The following is a 10,947-nucleotide window of genomic DNA, read 5'->3' on the forward strand; positions in this document are numbered from 1 at the left end:
TAGACGTTTTTGCAATATCTTTTCAACGTTGAATCTACATTTCATAACATTGATGCAATGTAATGGAACGTTTCTGAGATGTTCATTCAACATTTGTGTGCTGTATGGGTAGACCGTATTTTTCGAGAAATTTTAATGTAACGTGAGAAATGTTGCTGAAGTGGTCGCGGTGCTCGGCTTAAGTAAAATCCACACGGAGAGAATCTTCTCTTCAAATTTATCCTGAAAATCACGTGATCGTGGAACGACGTGGCACTTCGGGCAATTTTATGAGAGTTTCTTGAAGTTTTACCATACATTTGACTACTAAAATGTCAAAAAAAACTCGTAAAGTTCTTCAAGATGCCATGTCCCACCGTTACGTGATGTTGAGGCAAAATTTTAGAAGAAAATTCCGCGCGCCGTCCCCCTTCACACTTGGGAAATGCCGTGCGAGAGGCGTAGATCGGGGCTGTCTCCCCGCGGTGTGAGGCCGATATAGAGCCGCGCGACGTATAAACCATGGCACGCCGTTACGTTGATCCCGAGGTTTGCATAAATGCATATGCAGCTTACAAAGCGGAGGCACTCGGAATACTTGTTGCAAATGCATGCATACATGATCAGCGGCATGCGCCGTCCGGTAATCTACATATACCAGCTGATAGCGGCAAGATGACGAGCGAAAAAATGGGACCGACGGATCCGCGCGTGCGATGTATATTCATTACATTACACAAAAGCCGCGCGAGGAGAATCGGACTCCCGCGACCGACCCAATTCGCCTGCCCGCCACGAAGAGATCGGTAAAGCCCGTATCAGAGGGTCGATTCCATGGTGTAAAGATACAAGGTGAAGCAATCCAGGTGGACGCGCAGTGTCAACCAATCAGAAGTGGCCCAAACTACCGAGTTGACCAATCGGAAACTTGCCTCAACCTTCAAACTGCAAATCATTGCGGTTGAATGCAGGAAGAGCCAATGAGCAATGTGCCCCAAAAAATTGGTTACACGCGCAATGTTTCACCTTGTATCTTTACACCATGGTCGATTCTGTATCTTACACTGTAGTGAAAATGCTAAAAGTGAGCGGCTTTGTCTCTTTCTAAGGGGACAGTTGGAAAGAGACAAAGCTACTCACTTTCAGCGCTTTCACTATATTGTAAAGCCCGTATCAGACTACGGATTGGGATTGGGATTAGATTGAAATTTGACCAATCAGAGTAAAAGTTACTGAACTTGGGATTAGTAAACTTTACTGTGATTGGTTAAATTTCAATCTAATCCCAATCCCAATCCGTAGTCTGATACGGGCTCAAGATACAGAATCAACCCTCGGACTACGGATTGAGATTGAGACTAGAGTAAAAGTAAAGCCCGTATCGGACTACGGATTGAGATTGGGATTAGATTGAAATTTGACCAATCAGAGTAAAAGTTACTGAACTTGAGATTAGTAAACTTTACTGTGATTGGTTAAATTTCAATCTAATCCCAATCCCAATCCGTAGTCTGATACGGGCTTTACTAAACTTGAGATTAGTAAACTTTCCTGTGATTGGTCAAATTTCAATCTAATCCCAATCTCAGTCCTGACGACGGGCTTAAAGCCCGTATCAGACTACGGAGTGGGATTGGGATTAGATTGAAATTTAACCAATCACAGTTTACTAATCTTAAGTTCAGTAACTTTTACTCTGATTGGTCAAATCTAATGGTTTCAATCTAATCCCAATCTCAATCCGTAGTCTGATACGGGCTTAACGCGCGTCGCGCATAGTTGTTGAAACAGCGCGGCAAAGTGTGACGCGATCGCGACACGAATTGCGTCACGAATACCGCGTCCGAGCCCGAACGAAACGCGCGCGAAACGCCCGGCGACAAATGTCCCTCTTCGTCGTCGTTCCACGCGGAGGATGTTCACCGTCGACGACGAGCGGTCACGCGGAGAGTGGCCGAAAAGAATCGATACCCAGTGGAGTTTCGATTTCCACGCGCGCGAATGATTCGCGAGCGCCCTGGGGCTCGATTCTTGAATCTATTCGAAGGAGAAACGTATACGAAAATTCTGCTCTTACAGAAAACTTGCAAGTTGATTGGCTATTCGCATGGCTTTAACCAATCGACTTTCAACTTTTCTGTCAGAGCAGAATGTTCGTATACGTTTCTTCTTCGAATAGATTCAAGAATCGAGCCCCTGGCTCGTTACAACGCGCGTTCATATCGCGACTATTGAACGTCGAACGAGGCAGACGTAGCGTAACAACAGTTAATTTATTCTAGGGATATAAGCGCACTCTTCTGCGTGCGAATGGAGGCATAAAGAAGGAACAACGATAAGATGGCGCAAGACTAACCGCCGGAACAGAAAGGGTACGCGCGGAGAGAACGGAGGATACGCAGGGGAGCAATACGTGAGAGTATAGAAAAAGGAGGAACACATCTAGGTGAAGATAAACGGAAGAGCGAAGACGTCGCCGGCGACGGCGCCGGCGCGCGAGCGAATAAATTCGCTCCGGGGCGAGCGGAGTGGAGCGACGCGATTGGCCGGCCGACCGGCCGGCCGGCCGGTCACAGAAATTCAATTGCCGCTACTCCTTTCTCCCGTCTCGTTCTCTCTCTCCGCTTGTCCGGTCGGAGCGCGGCAAACGTGCCCAGCGAGCGAGACTGAGCGAGACGGACGTCGTTTCCCAAGGGATCGTATCGCCCCGACCGGGGCGACCGGCCGTCAGTTTGTCGACGGCGTTGCTCTTGCGCGCACGATCGCCGCGCACGATCGCTTCCGTCGCGAGTAACGTAATACGTAAACAGCCGTGCGCGCGTGTCGTCCGTCTTGCTCGTCCCTGCGGAAAGCCGGGCGGAAGCGCGCCAGGGGACCGTGGGAGCGAAGCGCGATCCAAGAGGAGTCGGCCGACGGCTCGTGCGAGCCACACGCTGCTGTCCGCGCGAGCGGCGCGCGTTGAACGATCGATTCGGAACCTAGGTACGTAGATCGTGCGCGCCTGGAATCCTCGATCGCTCTCCGGACGTAGCGGCAGCGACAGCCGTGCCCGGGGCCAACGACGGCAGGCCCGGAACCGTCGTTGGAGCTTCAATCCTTATCGCGTTCGCGTGTCCGAGGCAAACTCGCGCGGGGCGGAGGGGAGAGAAATTATTTAACGCAATCTCCTCGTCGAGTACACATTTTCGATCTTTCTCATTAGCGTACACGTTTAGAGTCGGAGGGCGATCGATTTGTATTAGCGGTTGTCCTCTCGAGATAACACGTGTATTTACGACGGGGTAATTTATTCTAGTGGGAAAAATTGTTCTTTTTTTGTCGCGTTGTTATCAGTTTGTGACTTAAATGCCGCGCTGCGTTTATGCTCGCAGGCATTGTTTGCCATACCTTTTTCCCGGCGAGTTTTGCGTCACGCAGCGAATCGCCAATCGCGGGAGATTCTTTTTTGTCAAATTATTGTCGCGCGACAAGAAAATTCGACGCTCTGCAACGGCACTCGCCGGTACGTGGGCGATAGACGTGTCGTGGAACGTACAGCCTCGCTATCGCGCGAAATTAGGAAAAGTAACCAGCACTTGGTATCGGTGGCTTTTAATTTTCTCCCGATGAAAATTCACAGATACTCGAAAGAGACGAGAGAAACGGAGATGGACTGTACGACGTCTTTTTACCAATGGATTCGGATTCCGCGATTTATGAATGAATTGCAATTAATGAGTTGCGCGAATGAGATACGATTGAAAAGGATTTTTTGGGGATATTTAATAGCCTCGTGGCGAGAAGGAAGCAAAAGGAGCAGGTACAACGAAGTTAAAAGAGAAAAAGCAATCGGGAATAGAGAGAACCCGCGGCCAGTCGGTCGCTGGCCAGGACGCCCGGTCAGGGCGGGAGCAGGAACGGGAACGAGGGGTCTCTTCTATTTTCGAACCGGGTTGATGAGAGTGGGCTCTGATCGCAGCCACGTTTTCTAGCCTGGGATCCGCACATTATACAACTCTTTCCGCCGCCGTATGCACGCTTGCCCGCCGCTGTTACTTTGCCCTGGAACAGTCATGACTGATGGAGCAATCCGCGCTATACCACGTCGACTCGTGCCGGAACGGCATAATAGTGGCATAATAACGTGGCCGTGATTAGGCGAGACGAGGCGAAACGAGAAGCACATGTCACTCTCCTGTCGCCAGCGTGTGACGACAGAGTTGGAATTTATCAAATTTATTCGAGAGACGCGACCATTGTACTTTGCTTTTGGTGTACGAGCGACTCGTAGATTCCAGAATATTCTGTCCACAGTCGTGTCGAAGCTTGTCCTGCCCGGGAGGAATCGGCTCGATAAAAGTTACACGTTAGTCTTGCTGTTTATTGCCAGACGGTCTAATCAAATTTTCCCAAACATAAACCCGTTTAATTGTTCGATGCGTGTCATAAAATTTATTATTGTTGCAAGGCCATTTTTTGGTATTGGCGAGTACAAGAAACAATATTTAAATAACGTGGAGTTTACGATCTTGAAAGGAATTATTTTTAAACATTACAAACTCCAAAAAGGCTACAGAGAGAAAAAGGTCATAGGGGGTGGAGAGAGTCCCCCCCCCCCTCTCTCTCGTTTTACCAACCGGTTTATACAAGTTGTACAAGTACAAATTGGATTGCCTCTCAAGTTTTTTTTTAAACTAGAACGTATGCGTTGCAATATTAATATTTAAGTCAGTCACTGACAAATAATATCTAAACTTAAAGTTGCGATCTTAAAAAAAAACTAATTGTTTTTAAGTATCATAAATCACAAAAGAGAAACGGCGAAACAAATTCAGGATTAATTTTATTACACGCAAAGGAGTCTAAAATCTACAAATTATCATAGCCAGGTAATTTTTTAGGAGACCCACGAAACAAGTTTGATGTGTTCAAGTTTGTTAATGACCGGTCTCTTTTATACTCGCCGCACGTTGATAATCGTTGGCGAGGCTTTTACTATGCGGATTCTTAATGTGAAATGTTTATGCCAGTGCACGTTTCACCTTGCGTTTTGCTTACGATAAAAGTGATTCATCGGGAGTTGACGATAAACGGTCATCGCACACACGCGCACGAGTCGCAAGCGCCTGTCCGCGACATTTAAAGCTCGCTTAGTCGTAATTTCGACGACTCCCAGTAATGACTTCCAGCTGAGTCGCGGTTCATAAATAAAATCCATCAAAGCTCCACTTTGGGTAAACTCTCGGCAGGATTTGCCGTCGTCATCGTTCGCATTTGATCGTACGCGCGTCCGATCATCGAAGTCACGAGGCGATCTCGCTTTCAATGAGCTTAATCGTGCACGCGACGTCTCGTGACGATGAATCATCGTCTTGGTGAGACGTTGAGCACCACGTTGATACCATGTCCTTGTTCCCCATATGGAATTTCGATTGTCGGTTTAATTGCACGACACCAAAAACAATACGAGCTTTTGTAAAAGGACTGCGTGTATCGTGTGGTCTTTATCGAAGAACGAGACTGGTGCTATCCACAAACAGAAATCTTCGAAATAGGGGTGGTCGGTACAAGGCGTAAACCGCTTACACAAATTCAGTTAACTGTGTAAATATCAAAAGACGTACTGGCGCGCAGTATTTTTGAACAACTGCATGAGAACTGTATTAGAAGGAATTGAGGCATAGACAATTGAAGGAGAGCAGACGCACCGAGATAAATTGATGACGCTGCCTGCGTAATAATTGTGACGATAATTTCAAAGCGTGGACACCGTGTTAATTGCATCAATCAACCGCAGTGCCCGCTATCTCTATAACAGTTCATTGTCGACTCAGTATTACATAGAGAAAGAAAGGAAGAGGGAAAGTATGCGTGTGCTCGTGTGTAATTTAAGTATTGCTACAACGTCCCGAATCGATAAAATTCATAGAATGGAATTAGCATTATTTTTTTCCAGTTAATCCCTTGGAAATAATTTGCTCTCCACCTGCCAAGTGTAAAATAAATTAGCAGAATGTAACATGGAACGATGATTGTACGCTAATAATACAGTCAGCATGATGGAATGTTCTAGATTTTTGCCATGTAGATACAATACTCTGCCATCGATTCGGAGAACTGATTTCTCTCGATGAAAAATATCAGGTAATTACAGAGGCTGCAAGAGAGAGAGAGAGAGAGAGAGATGTATATATATATCAGTCAGGAGAGAGGAAAGGCCCCAGGAGGTTCTTTTTCATTCTGCTTTTGCTCGTGGAATTTTCCACGAGAGGTTTTATGATCTCTGTCGGCGGTTACAAAAGGAACGCGCGGCCTGTTTCTTTCTGTCCAAGAAGCGAAATGTCGCCCGGAGCAGTGCGTCGCACCACGTGCATGCAAACATGAGGGACACAACTTGTGCGCGCGCGCACACGCAGCGGAGTATATTGTAGTGCAGCGGCGGTTTCCCTTTTGAATAACCTTAAGAAGGAATGCAGATTTTTTCCAATTTTTTTTACCGACACTCGCAAGTGCAAAAGAATATCTACAATGTGTATCTTAAATTGCAACTGATATATTATTTAAAATACAAACAGGATTATATATTAAACACTTGCAAATTCCACGACGATAAACCTTTCTAAATATACCGAAGTCTGCCTACAATTAGTGTGCCCACTGCTACAATTATAACAATTGATATTGGAAATTTCTTTATTACTTTATGTTATCCAGTTTCGAAGGAATTTTTGCAGGTTTTTTTCTCAGATTGTATTAGCCTCAAGTTATGAAATTTGAGATTAATCGATGTCTTTTCGACGTACGAAAGCGGGGAAGCTCGATTGCATTTATTATTCTGCGACGATGGTCTAATACGTCGTCTCTCTATACAGGGTGAGGAAAAGTATGGAAACCCCTAAAGTTTTCGCAAACTATACATTTTAGAAACAAATGTTTGAGACAAAATTTGTATGGTTTCAAGGGGGACATAAGACGGTATCATTGGTTTGAGCTGGGATAGTCTTACATGAAGATACCTCTAAAAGGCATAGTTTTCGAAAACTTAGGGATTTCCATACTTTTTCCCCTCCCTGTATGTAGGGAAATGAAAAGTAATTAATTTTATTTACATTTTAAATACAGATATGTTTGATGGGTTTCATCAGACGCTACTATTTATAATAGGTTTTACGGTATATTTGCACATGGGGACGAAGTGGCAGATACACATCAGGGTTCTCTGTGAAACCAGGTCAAAAACCTCCGCGTCGTAGCCCTCCTCGCTTATGTAACCTTGTCCTACAAAGGCGAGAGGGGAAATATAGGCACTCCTTTCTCTCACAAGGAATCGTTTTGTATCTTCGCTTGCACGCGCGGAATTTCGAGAGATCCTCCCGCGTCGCTTAACATTGTCTAGCCGCGATATTTGTGCGAAAGTATTCCTCCGATATATACAGGGTGTATTCTAATTCGCGCCCACGATTTATACAGTGATATTTCTCTCGTGAAAAACTGAGTCGAAGAGTCTCGGACCATTTTTTCGAATCATACTTCATAAAATAGTTATTAAATGAAGATCAGTCAATCAGCATCACTTTTTAAACGGACACACGATAGACACCGCCAAGACGCGCGGTTCACTTCACGCATTAGTATAGATGCGCGGATCACGAACGTGCGTCCGTTTAAAAAGTGACGCTGATTAGCTAATTTTTAATTAATAGTAACTACTTTATAAAGCATAATACGAAAAAATGGTTTGGGACTTTCCGACTCATTGCCAGTTTTTCATGAGAAATATCGCTGTATAAATCGTGGACGCGAATTAGAATACACCCTGTATATATGTAATAGCTAGATACATATTGGCCGGTATTCACAGTCCGTTCTTATATTTAAGATCGTCTTAAGTATACTCTTAATGTGTTTTTAACCAATCACAGAGCCGTATTAGCCTCTTAAGACAACACTTAAGATGATATTGAAATAAGAATCGACTATGAATACCGGCCATTGCAAAAATAGATTTAAAGCAAGTTACGGCAAAGGATCCTTCGAAGAATAGAATCGGTTAAAAGCGAGGGGCGGGGGGGAAACCGCTGAGGGCATTGTGGTGTACAGATTTGCGGCATCTGGGCTTTACTAGGCATTTTTTAAGCATTAGTTTGGACATTAGGTCTTGCTGGGACATTATAAAGATAAAATAAGATAATAAGATAAAGTAATGCCCACTGGGCATTAGTGGGCATCGGTGTATGTACATGACTGTGGTCAGTGGTTTACCCCACGGTTAAAAGTTACTATTGTCGACGGAAAGTCAATACTATCTTTTGATATATTACACATGATATCTAAGGTATATCAGAAATGTTGGCATGTTATTAAACGTGCAACATTTGCATATATTTACAATGGACAACACTAACTAATGCTTCTTAATAATGGACATCCACGATGATTCTGGAGATTCGTATATATTTCAGCTCCTAAAACATTCGAATAATTTAATAATCCGAGCTTGGTCGTAAACCTTGACTGTTCGCGTGAAACGTACATACGTAATATGCGTTCAGTTATTTATCGTTTTTTTTTTACTAGGTCAAATGCCGGCAAACTCGGTCGGACACTAAATTGTCTGTTGGATGAAAATATAATGCCGCGTATGTCCATTGATCAATTAAAAAAATACTAACTTGTAACTTATAAAGGTCCTTCCTGCATTATCATCTTTAAATCATATATATGTATATACGTGTATACGTACATACAATAAGTTGATTGATGTAAATAGTGTATCTATCTACTTGGCGGATAATAAAAATTAATTCGTGACCGACTCGCAGCGAAAATTGTTTATTGCTTCGTCGTTTTGCATTCGGCTTTAGACTGGGATAAGATGCTTTTCATACTTATCTAATGGAAAATTCGATCGATCGCTTAACAACCTCCAGACATATTATTCTTGCATTCGCTCGATAACTGTAGTTTCAACGTTCTTGAAAATTTAACGAGACGCGTCCGCCAGGAATGTCGCGCATTTGCATTTTGGACGTCGGTTCAGGCTCAGAATATCCGCCTCTTTAAAGCCACGTGGACGGTACAAAGTACAAGAAAATTAACTGGCTACCGTGTGCATCAATTATTGTACGCCAATGAAGAAAATTGTGATTTCGTCGAGAATACTGTGTCGCTCGCACGATCTACGCTTCCACGAGATAATTTTACTCGCGAATTTTATTTTATTAAAACCCAACACAGAATAAAAGCGTAGAAAATAGGCGCCGTGGAAACAAAACAAAAATTGACGTAACGCCATCGTAGCAGATGTTGCATTTACAAAGGATCTGTCTTTTCGCCAAACAAACGACGACAAATGGCGAGCCGGCCGGTTCTCGCCACCAGATCTTCTCATTATAACGCCGGAACGGAGGTTTAAGGTGTCTTCACGCTGATCCGATACGGGAATCCGGGTGTATATAGTAAGTTAGTATAAAAAGTATCTTTTTAAGGACTTGTAATAGAAAGATGGACGTTTGGCTATATGGAGATATATCCAGGTCAGATAAATAATACCCTCGTGCCATGAGATTTAAGAGATAATAATAATTGTAGCGTACACAATTGAGTGTAACTCGAAACGAATGTGAGATAACATAAAGCCCGCAACACGCGCGAAAATATTGCGTACTTTTGTACGTAACGTAATCTATTTTCGATTGATACGAAATGGGAAATAGCGCCGTCGTTGTGAAACAATCTTTAGATCCATGCATCTATATATATTCGCACATACCGTATGTCTGTGCAGTCTGTTGTTCAACAATAAAGCCGATCGTCCAAGTTCCCAGGACCATTGTTACAAGATCGGAGAAGTATAAGGAGCATCCAGGCATTCTACACGGGGATACGGAAGTAGAGCGTATTGGGAGTAAAGGTATTTGTTGCAGTCGCAATGCGTTAATGAACGGCTCGGAAGTTCGTACGACGGGAAGATTCGCACGAGTGATTATTAAAATTGAGCAACCCGGACGATGTGCATATAATAAATCGTGGATATAATATATATATATATATATATACACGTGATTTCACGACACGTTACGAGATGCGCGGAAGGAACGATTATTAATTTAACCGAACCGTTGATGCAATCGTCGTTACATAATTGCGGTAAAACAAAGATGAAAATTACGTGTCAACTGACGTGACAGACTAAATTATGTTGATTGCCGATACGAGCGTGTCAAGAAACGGAGGGAAAAGTGTCGGGTGTGTCGATTACATCATCGCATTGCAACGCGTAACCGGAGACGGATAAGAAGATCCGTTGACTGCGCCTCGAGGCGCGATTCCCTACGCATTCTGATAAATTGATAGGCAATTAATTATATATTTTTAAACACGAGGATGTGAGAGTTAAAAGGAGACGCGTACAGGATCTTTCGTCGCCAAGACAAGAGCTTTTCAGATCTGAGTTTTTTAAGGGGGACACCGAGGGGGACGTGTCAAGGATATGATCGTGCAAATATGTACAGCTCTGAAACTCTAAGCCAAATTTATGACTCAGATCGAAGGATCGACGTTCGAATTGTACAAAAATACATTGACAGTATTATTGTGGTGTCTAAGATATTCGCAGATACAAAGATGGGTATTGGAACTACCGGTAGTCATCGGTCACTCGCGGCGAGGTATATCTCATTCTTGACGCCGGCCATGTAGCGGCCGTGCCGCTCGAGAGCTCGCGATCGTTAGTCCGCGAACGAGTGCTCGCGAGATCACTATTCCATCGTTACTCCCTGGTTTGTGTTCGAAAATCCCCTTCGTTTCTACGAAAGATCCTCCCGTTGGATTCGTCCACATTACATTAGTACAATCGTATTTGAAATAGCTTTGTTCGTACCTCCCGTAGCTTTTGAGCAATTACGTGTACACTGGGGAGCAATGATTCGCTGGGTCATAGTAGTAGTTCTAATTTATCGACGTGATTTACCGTTGGGTCGAAAACGA

General features: G+C 44.0%; 1 protein-coding gene across 10 annotated transcripts in view; it reads left to right on the forward strand.

Moving 5' to 3' along the window:
• Positions 1-2,761: 2,761 nt before the first annotated feature.
• The window catches only part of LOC105561280 (band 3 anion transport protein), a 27,274-nt gene continuing 19,088 nt past the window's right edge, over positions 2,762-10,947 (forward strand). For 2 of the 10 annotated variants that reach the window (XM_012011111.1, XM_012011112.1), the window contains exon 1: positions 2,762-2,961. The gene's annotated coding sequence lies outside the window, so the exon portion shown is untranslated. The other 8 variants (XM_012011107.1, XM_012011118.1, XM_012011114.1 and 5 more) reach the window with 7 other exon arrangements.

The sequence above is a fragment of the Vollenhovia emeryi genome, unplaced genomic scaffold, assembly GCF_000949405.1.
Source record: "Vollenhovia emeryi isolate VEMERY1.0 unplaced genomic scaffold, V.emery_V1.0 DF939209.1, whole genome shotgun sequence".
Lineage (NCBI taxonomy): Eukaryota > Metazoa > Arthropoda > Insecta > Hymenoptera > Formicidae > Vollenhovia > Vollenhovia emeryi.